We start from the raw sequence: 11,489 nt of genomic DNA on the forward strand, positions 1-11,489 counted from the left end.
CAATGTTTTCTTTATTCCGATTTTCTTGATTGGTTGGTACAAAACAAACCGATGCTCTAACATGCCCTTTGTTTATATATTTAAACAAATACTTTATTGAACCAGCTTGATTGCACCACTCAATATTGATGTGTGCTTGATATCTTTTTAAAAGTGTTTTGTTATACGGCACAACGCTTGTATTATCCAACTTCACATATGACTTCTCAACAAAAAAAACCATTATTCCGTCTTCTGTATACGTGATAACCATCACCGTCAATTGATGTGAATTCATGGAATTTTTTTGGAAAATTTTTTGAACACTTTCCGTCAATCATGTATGGACAGTTCTTATTTGCAATGCCACACGGACCATGAATCATGAACTCCCTTACAAGATAATACAATTCTGGATCTAACTTTTTGTATGGTATTTCAGCTGAAATAAATGGATCAATATATTCAACTGTTAGAAGTTTGTGATCCGCATGCATAAATAAACACAGATGAGCCTGAGGCAACCCACGTTTTTGAAACTCCACTGTATATACAACTATAAAAAAGATAAACAAACATATCAGATTGTGTCATCAAAATGAATAGTCAAAATATGGTCAACCTTATGTTACTTTATCAAGAGTGATGAGTAGAGATTGTATTAAAATGCTTATATAAGACAATGAATGTAAAGTTACAAATAAAACAACAAATGAGGTTTATAAGGAAGTATTTAGTAATTTATGAATTTTACATTGTCAACTATTGATTAAGTTTCTAAGCGTTGTACTTTGAATGCTATTTTGGTTTAACTGTATGTTTGACAATCATGTGTTTTCGTACAAGTATTATTTACAACTAAACATCATGTTGCCGTCCCAAAAAAAAACATATTACAAATTATGTTGTCATTTCAGATTACATGTGTTTGTAAGACGATTTCTATGTTTTCATCTTTGTCATACACGGGTCAATAACCTAGTATGTGTATTAAATTAAATTGAATACAAAAGAGGCATTTAATGTTATTTGAAAGTTTGTAATTAATATACAATGTGGTAAGATATGGTGGATTACTATATATGGCATAATATATACTCCATAGTTAATATGAAATAGGTCAAATCAGATATGAAAGGTCGGGTATAATAATAACCTAGAGCCGCCAAAAATAATAATGAAGGAAGCTGCAAAACCAAAAGTCTGGTTTACGAATTAACTGATTAGATTTCCAAGAATTTGTTTACAAAATATTAATAGATGTCAAATGGAAGATGAACAACACATCTTTTCAAATTTCTTCTTAAGTTTTCTGAAAAAAAAAATGGCAGCTCTAGTTTCATGGAGGTTTAAACATTTACAAGATTGTTTTGTACTCCGAGTGAACAACAAAAGGGTGATTAAATTATCAATTGTCAGAGGGGTCTTGAATTTACACGAAGATGTCCTGAGAAAGATGTATGACCTCGGGATTTATCCCGGAGAGGAGTTTCCGAAACCACTCAAGCTCATGAAAAAGCTTTATCAAAGATTCATTCTTCATCAAGTACAACCAGAAAATCCACCACAAGTCATTCAATGGAGTTTCTTTTATAATAATCAGAACAATCAACTTCAATATGACAATGAAGAAACAACAAACTTGTCAGTGGATGAAGTTCTAGAGATGCAAGGGGTTGATTTTTTTGAAAATATGGTTGCCATTGAACCGACTTTTGTTGGAGCAAATGATTCATCTCTTGTCAGTTTCAAATATGCTTTTTCAAGGAGACTCGTTGAGGAAGAAGAAATTCGAAAAGAACTTGTTGCTGGTGGTTGGATTAGTGATGAAGAATCTGAAGGTAGTGATGGTTATATCTCCGATGTGGATGAATACATTACAAGTGATGATGAATGCTTTTATTGAGGTAAATCAATCAAATATCAAAATTTCTATATTAATCTTTTTACTTAACTTTGTACCTTAGCTTATTTATATTTCTAGATTTAGTAGTCATTTTATACATTGAGAAAGTTATGATATGTAACATTTTACACATAGTACAATAGTGGAAATGTGTTATATGTTTTGCATATGAGAATTATATTGTTTAACTAAATAGTTGTAATATATTAGTGTTATAATATGAATATTAAATAAGAAAATTTAAGAGATGTTTTTGTTTGCTTATTATTAGAGTTTTATTGCTAAAGTTTTAGGTTCAAATATATAAAACACTTCAATAAGTTAGTTAAGGTTTAGTACTAATGCTTGAAAATACTTATTATTATAATACTTTTTGATTTATTGGCAAAATTACAACAATTAAGCATTTAAGTTACAATGTTTTGAGTTGCAGGTTTTATTTTGAATACAGGTGGTGAATGCAGGTGGTGGCTGGTGGTGTTTAAAAGGTTGTTTTTAAAATTTTTTATATGTAATGCTATGCTTATGCTTAACTCAAGACAATTTTAATTTTCTTTGTTAACTGTTTGCCTTATGTTTATAAGGCTTAATATTTTAAATGGATGCTTAGTATGTAAAATAATATTATGTAGAATGGTATGTTAAATATTTATAATTATGTAATGTAGGATAATATGTTTCATATGTATAATTATTTTCTTTAAGATGGTTTGATAACATATATATATATATATATATATATGTTTGTTGATGATTGGTAGAAATAAGTAGAAAAAAATACTTGCTTGGACCTTTCCAAGTAGTGAATTCTCCTTGATGTCTTTAATGATAGAATCAAATTTGATTTCGAATAATCTACATAAAATATCAGGTCTGTCTTCGGCATTAAGCGTTGTGTCTTCTAAAAATCTTTTAACTTCTAGCCATTTTGGGTTACATGTAATTGTAATGAAAAAATATGGATAACCATAACACTTACAAAGAGACATGGCATCTAAATAGTTTTGCAACATGTAACGTGCACTACCAGTAAAGGAAGAGGGTAGTATAGCACGCTGACCAACTATAGACTGATCGTTGTTGCCTTGATTTTGAACAGAACGTAGATTCTCATAAGTCTCACATCTTAATTTCTTTTGCTGATTACGTATGAAAAAAAGTCTTTCACTTTCGATCATTGTATACGCATCAACTAAAAGTTGTTGAAAAAGACGCCTAGATTGTAGAATCAATGAAAAATGATTCAATATGTCTTGGATCATGTAACAGAAAAACTCTCTCATTGTGCATAACCGTGTTTTAGTGATGTTTGAACCAGAAACATCACGATGAGGAATGTCAATTCTGTAACAAGCATCACCATAAACAAAAATTATTGGATACTGAAGTGGCACATAAGAAGGATGTAATTCACTAATACGTTGCAAAAAACCGTCTTTTGTCTTGATGTAACATCCTAAATATTATAATGTTAAATAAAGAAAGTTACGTTTAGTGGTTTCGCGTTATTAATTAATTAACATCGAGTAAAGAACGTATCTTGGACTTAGATTAATTAAGGTGGATTAAATGGTAATGGGCCTTAGGTCCATAGGTTTTAAGGGATATAAATATCCTCTTAAACCACCCTAAAACCCTAAATCCTCATTTCTTTCCATCCTAATCTCTACACACTCAAAAACACACACATACACTATATCATATTCAGCCACGAGCGGAAAGGAAGAGAAACAAGATCGGGCGAACACCGATTTTGGTAGATCTTTGCTATACGAATCATACGCAAGGTTTAGAGTCCACAAACAAGATAACCGAGACTGAAGAACACACAAAGGTAAGCCTTTTACCTTTAAAAGTTTACGTTTTATAGACGTTTAGCCTTGAAACTTGAGTCTAGGATAGATCGGGTTTAAACGAAACATAAAGTTGTAAACTTGATAATAAACCTGAGTGTTATGAACCCGAAAATGGAAACGGCTCGATTAAATGAACCCTTAAACTAGTGTTAAACGTTTTAACTTAGAGGACCAACCTTTACGCGTTTTCGGGCCGAATCTTATTCAAAAACGGCCATGGGAATGTTCGCGAGATTGATTAGCATCATCTCTAAGGGTTACGGGTTGAACATGGATGTTAATGAAGTTAAAATTAAAACCCGCCGCTACTGTTGATAACTTCGCCTATCCATATGTTCGCCTGAGGATAAGTTCGCACATATGCAAGTTCGCCTGGGGTTAAATTCGTTAAATGTAAGTTTGCCTATAGCTAACTTTGCTAGACACAAGTTCTTCTATGGCTAACTTCGCTAGTTATAAGCTCGCCAAGATGTGAACTTCGTTAGGTATAAGTTCGCCAAGCTGTGAACTTCGCCTAATACAAGTTCGCTAATGTTAAATTCGCTTAATATTAAGTTCGCCAAAAGTTAAGTTCGCTGAGAAATAAATTAAAATCCTAGTGAAAAATGTGTTAAGACAGTTAATGTAAATAAAATTTTTTCAAGCTGACCTGGCAGCTCGACCCCAGCCAGGGGCTCTGCCCCTTGGACCCTGCTAGGGGCTGCCGCCCCTAGAACCCCGCTGCCAGGGGCGCTGCCCCCAGACCCCGGTTCGTTGTGGGTTATATAAAGATAGAAAATAAGATATGGGTAGTAGTAGTTAATTGATACATGTAAATATTATACAGTTAGCCGCGCACAGCTCAAGAAGGGAATAACGATTAACGGAGAGCGTAACCGCATTCAGGTGAGTTTCTAGCCCCACTTTCTTGTTATGTTTTCGGGGCTGTGTGCATACTCGATGTGAATGTTAATACACTTACCTTAAATTGTAAGTGTATGTCTTATTGACGATTGTGATAGTTATGTATGTATGCTTGACAATACGTGAACGACCTTCGGGTATAGCACGTATTGTTAAGGTAAGTATAGTATAGTATGTATGAAATGTGTATGTGAATAAGGGAGTATGTATGATTATGTTGTGTATGGTATTAATTGTACGGATATGATAATGAAAGGTAAGGTAAGGCAAGGTCAAAGGGCTGCATACCCTAATAATATATGCGAAGGATAAAGGGTTGCATACCCTAATAATATATGCGAAGGATAAAGGGTTGCGTACCTTAATAATATATGCGAAGGTTAAAGGGTTGCATACCCTAATAATATATGCGAAGGTTATAGGGCGTAATGCTCTTTAAAATGTAAGGTAAGTATATGAAAGAAAGAAAGTGCGAAGGTAAGTAAGTGTAATATAAACGAAAGTATGAAAGTATGTAGTTATGAATGTATTGTATGTTATGTGATTAACTAGAACTCACTCAGCGTAGCTGACTTTTAGTATGCACGCATGTGAGTAGGATGAGGCGGCTCGCTTGAGGGGGACACGTGGCATTGAATAAGAGGCTGGCATCGGAAGACTCAAGACGTGTTATGTTTTAATTACTTAGTTATTAAAAGACAAGTTGTTTGTTTAAGACAAGTTTTGGATTGTTATGAAATGTTTTATGAAAGTTTTTATGTTCCGAGAATGTTTTTATTAACTCTGATATTAAGAACTGTGTTTATGAGTAAATCCAACGTCCAAATGTGAGGCACCGGTAACGGGGCCTTACACTTGACAATAATATCTCTAGGTTCAAGTGACGTGTCAATGTCTCCAACAACTAAAGCAGCAACCTTAGAAGCAGTTGGCAAGTTATATGTTCTTCCATCTTTATTTCTTTTTGCAATGAGGCACAACTTTAGATCAGCATGAGGATTGCTTTGAAAACAGTCACGGGCCATTCTGTAAGATTTGACCAACTCATTGTGTGAATATATCATGCTTTTCAACTCTTGAATAATCTCGACATCTAAAGTTTCAGATGTTTCTGTAGACACGTTGTTGCATTTGCTGAAAACAAATATATGTAATGCAAAAATTAGTTACCTATTGTGAACACAATAAATCATATAAATTATAATTTTGTTAACTAAGTACAAAATATACCCTAAACATTCTTGTCTGTTTGCCACCTCATTTTCAGTATCAAATATATATAATTGAGAAAATTTTTCCTTTGAACCATCTGTTGGTAGAAGAGTTCCAATAGAATGGTAATTTTCACCGCTCAATCTAAATATAAGAGGACCTTTACCTCGGTTGATGGAGGAATCAACTTTTCCACCCACTGATGTAAACGCAAACATTGAATTGTATTGACGAATATTTTTTAAAAAATGTTTGCTTTTTGAATCCAATCCACTAAAAAGACGTGTATAACGGGATGGAGGTTCTTTAAAAGTTGGAAGATGAACTTTGTTGTATCCACAAGATAAACTAAAGCTTGATTTATTCTTTCTTTGTCTACTTCGAAACGCTTCATCCTTCCACAATTTTGCATTACATCTTTCACATCCATGATCTAAATAATCTGACCAAAATTAATTATTACATTTATTAATACTTCATTATAAAATAGTAAAATTTGAGTTTTTAATAAAAGATAATGAAATAAAGAAAATTTGTTAGCTTTAGATTCACCAGAGAAAATTTGATTCATTAATTCTACATCATCAGCATCATCATCTTGATCTTGTTCTATTACATCTGATGTAGATGTATTAGATTTATTTTGTTTTTTTGATTTGGATGAAGATGCTTTAATATTGTTAGCGTAAGAAGATTGAGTGGTTGCTTTTTTAGAATGAAGATATTGCTTTCTAATGCGCCGAAAAAACTGTGGACTCCTATTATCATCATTGCTAATAGACACTATAATATATAGACGACACATTATAAGTAAATAGTAACATATACATAAAAATATGTATCATCATCTAAAGGACAAGTATAAAAGATAAGTGTAGCTGTAAAAATATACCGTTCGTAATATCTGATAGTGGTTGTGTAATATTGTAATCTGAAGAGGTAATAATGTTATGAAGATTTGTAACTGATTGATGGGAAACATAATTTTCCTTTCCATGGTGCATATTTGGTTGTGTTATTAGAATGTCGGAAGTTAAATTGATTTCTTCCAAAGATGCTGCAAAATCATGAATATGAATTGTTATGATGGATGTATTATAAATAACAATATATCTAGATATATTACCTTTGAAAATTTTGGCTTAAATTAGCTTGAAAATTTGGGCTTAAATTTAATGAGTGCATCTTTTGTTTTCTGTTTTGTCTTCTTTCTTTAAAATCTATATGTAAATAATATAAGTTGTAATTATATAAGTAAATATAAATATAAAAAATATTATACCATTTGTTGTGTGAGATTGTGGGCTTAGTATCTGGGATTCTGTATGACAAAATAAATTCTAACTTTTGTTAATAAATATCTCTATATTTATAATTTTTAATAAATATCTTACGAAAATAACCTTGTAAATTGCATCGTGCATGAAATTGTTGGCATTTTTTTACAGCCATTTCGAACTTTCTTTTCTGTCTCATAACCTTTGCTTCAATAGATTTTTGATTTTGATCTGTATAAAATGATTTTTAATCATTAAAATTAATAGTTTTATGAAAATGAATTTGTAATGTATAACATGCTAAATGATTAAAATGTTAAGTCTTTCCAAAAAATGTCTTTCCATTAAAATTAAACTTTTACAAACATTTTAAAGTGTTAAGTATTTCCAAATTGAAGTTTTTGGTCAGATTAAAAACATGTAATACTTTAAAATATTAATATAAAACAAACATAAATTAAATTAAAAACCATAACATAGTGATAAATTTTCAAATTGTCTTAAACCAAATGGTACACAGCAGGAAATACAACAATAAAACCATAAACCTTGGAATGATTCCAAGATTAGATAATTGTTCTTAAACAACAAACATAATTAAAAAGACTTGAAAATAACATAAAGGAACATTAAAAACATAAAGATAAACACTTCATTTTTCGAGCTTGGGGATTAGCAGGGCAGGTTTGCCATCAGAAACAGGTTTGGTGGTTGACATGTCCCCAAGTTCAACAACATCGTAAGTGTTCATCAAATTTTTCTTGAAACATGGATTTTTTGATTTCCTCTTAAAAGTTGCAGTTTCACAAACATCATGCTTCCCAATGAGTTTGTCATTACATTTGGTTCCAGCTGGAGTAATGACATTATCATCCATAATTCCATCAACAGCCTATAAATTTATAAAATAACCTTGTAAGTAAATGATATATTTTCTATTCAAAAATATACAAATGAAAATTGATGTAAATACCATTGAATTGAGAGCTTCACTTGAGTCAATACCACCAAGGTTTTCAACCTAATATGTATTTACAAATAAATTATCAAATTCAAATATTAAAAAAAATTATATAAGGTTGAAATAAATATATAATACTGTAAATAGCTTAAATAATTTTAATTCTATAAAGGTCATACATTCAGGTTCACTGTGTCTTGAGACTGACTATCATTTAAACACTTGGTCAAACATGCAGAATCTTCAAATTACAATTAACAAAAAAAATAGACCATCACAGTTTGTTGGTGAAAAAAGGTATGTTCAATATATTTCAATGTAAATGTATTACCTCAACATTGTTTGCCTTCTTTTGAAGCTCAAAGATAATATTAGCATCATCAATGACTTTCGAAACTCCAAAAACCTAGAAGTTGTTATTCTGATTAAACCGGGTGATATCAATCCAAAAAGCAAACTTTTAACCCACAAGAACCTCGAACTCATTAGGATACAAAGCTTTCTCACCACCCTGTTGTTTGTAACATTTTACAAACATATTAACATCAATTAGTTATTTAAAAGTAACAAACTAAGTCAGAAAGTATACAAAATCAGAATCATATCTTACAGCAGCATGTTTCTCAACTAATGCTTTTGTAGTAGTGTTGAGAATTTTCGAAGCCTCTCTATCAAAAACTGTCAAAGACACACTTCCAGTGAAATCCTGAACAACAATTGGGACTTTCAGCCTGCATAAGTAATGTATTATGTAAGCTGGTATGTTTATAAGAAAAAGTATGATCATAAAGTTGAAATATAATTAAAACCTTTCAACAACTTCAATTACAGTATTATTGCAAGTCTATGTTTTACATTCAAAAACATCTTCTTGATCAACCAAAACACCCACAGTAGGTTCATCACTATCGCCCCTTTTGGTAGCCTTCTTGTGACAAGCTTTACAAGCAAAATAATACCATGGCAATTCTTCTTGTATCATCCGAACAATACCAACAACAACAACAGACTTCATCTATATTTATGCTAACTCTATTATAACATAACCAAAATATTTTATAATAAAAAAATAAATAAAGTTTACCTCATTCAGATTTAACTCAGCTATGTTGATAAATTCGCTCCTTGCAACATATTCATCATAGAGGGATAAAAACATTCCAGATAACCTAGATGATTGGGTGGAACACAATGAACCAGCAGAGTTTTGAAGAAGGCTGATAAAATTTGAAATAATTAGTGAATAAAATAAAACCTTTGCTGTAAAATAGTAATATGTTGTAATATGAATCCTTTCGTATGAAAGTATAATACCTGTTTCAAAATGAAGTAATTTCAGGAATGTCAGAATTCACAAATAGCTTTGAAACATTAAAACAGTTGTTCACATAACTGAAACGTCCAAAGTACTTCAATGTGCCAAACTGGAGTAGAACAACAATAACACCATTTTCATTTCTGTTTTGCCAATGCTCCAAAACAGAATCAACATAAGAATCTCACAAAGACAAGTAAATTGAATTCATCCTTGCAAAACAGAATTAAATAAAAGATTTCAATAAAAGCGGTTACAAACTAAATTTAAAAACTATAAAATAAAAAAATATACATACTCAAGATCTTGAAGAATGACATTGACTTTCTTTGTGTCTTTACCCTTTGATGTCTTGAATTTCTTCAGATCTTTAACATCAGCAACAAAACCAATAACATCTGAAAAAATAATTTTTATATGAATATATAAAATATTAAAGTATATAAAAATTAATAATTAATATTTCTTTACCTAAAGCTTGATTATCAGGAACAGTTTTTTCAACAATATCCTTAAAGTCTGTGAAAGAAAATCCATATATTGGACCACAAAAATCAAAACGTGGGAACACATCACTGTCAACAAAAATGCTCAGCTTATTTTGGTTGTTGACATATTTGTACTTTGAGTCATTCAAACCAATTGTTCGCCTCACAAAGAAATGGTAGTCTACAAAAGTAAAATTAAAGAAGTATAAATAAGATATAATAAAAAAATATGTTGTGAATTTAATTAAACTCGAAATGAAATCTAAAAACAAATAAGAAATCAACATATGATATGAATTGTCAAAAAGTAAAAGTAATATTGACTATAAAAATAAGATAATAGTACAAATAAGCTGATTCATTGAGCATATCTAACAATTATTTTTTGATTTAATCATAACTTCAAAAATTAGTAATATATTACAAAATGTTATAGTCAATACTGTAAAAATGAAAATCTACAAAATACAAATAATTATAATTCAAGTACAATATAACAACTATTTCTAATATTAGTTAATTTTACATACTAATTTTATAACATATGTTCAAATCTTATAAATATTCAATGAAGATAAATGTTAAGTGTAAACAATTATTCAAAAAATGAGTATAAATACTCAAGAAAAATATAGTAAATGTTATCAATATTTAGTAACAAATTTTAATATAAATTCAAATTTTATCTAAAAACAAATAACAAATCAACATATGATATCAATTGTTCAAAGTAAAAGTAATATTGACTATAAAAGTAAGATATAAGTAAAAATAACCTGATTCATTAAGAAGATGTTCAAATTTGGGAAACCATCTTCTAAGAACATTAGCTTGCGTTGTGGTTCCCTATAAGTAAAGTGTATAGGTCAAAAAGATATGAAAAATAAGATAAACATAATTTAAAATAAAATGTATAAACTTAATGGATGAAGATATACATGTTCATCCACAACAATCATTTCAATTGAGTAATCACGACGAGCCAAATCCAAACGGATTACACGAACCTTAACAGTGTAATCACGACGAGCCAAATCCAAATCCTTCAAATATGTGATGTTTCTGTAAAAAAATTTGATGCACGTGTAAGAAAAAAAATAGTATTTATTAGCTGATATAAATAAATAATGTATTAACAACAAAAAGTGTTAAGAGCATACCCGTGCTCCATGACTTCACAAGAAATATCCAATACATAAAATAACACAAACTAACTGTGAGCGTGCAAAATTGTTAGCGCTTGGGGGAGTACTTGTAGAGATCAGACATGAAAGAAAATAAAAATTTATTTTAGGCTATATGAAAAATAGCACAAAAATAATCTTTGTTGGTTACATAAATGTATAACTAAATAGAGAAACTTTTTTGAAAATATTATATTGTAATAGTGTTTATAGATTAAAATGAAAAGCTTATCAACATTTTTAAGTAAGGTGAAGATTAATTTTCGAACTTTTTTTAAAGTTGAAAGAAAACAACACATAAAAAAGAAAAAACATAATGCATTAACATATCTAAAGAATACTTAAAATTTTTAAATATGGGATATGTAAATTTTTGTTTGTAAATTAATAACAAAAAATCTATACTTT

General features: G+C 30.1%; 1 pseudogene; it reads right to left on the reverse strand.

Annotated features, from left to right (window-relative positions):
* Positions 1-7,785: 7,785 nt before the first annotated feature.
* Positions 7,786-11,068, reverse strand: LOC143566263 (replication protein A 70 kDa DNA-binding subunit B-like; annotated as a pseudogene).
* Between the last annotated feature and the right edge of the window lie 421 nt (positions 11,069-11,489).

The sequence above is a fragment of the Bidens hawaiensis genome, unplaced genomic scaffold (genome assembly GCF_021521415.1).
Source record: "Bidens hawaiensis isolate Kalapana, Puna unplaced genomic scaffold, B.hawaiensis_p1.1 tig00022863_1, whole genome shotgun sequence".
Lineage (NCBI taxonomy): Eukaryota > Viridiplantae > Streptophyta > Magnoliopsida > Asterales > Asteraceae > Bidens > Bidens hawaiensis.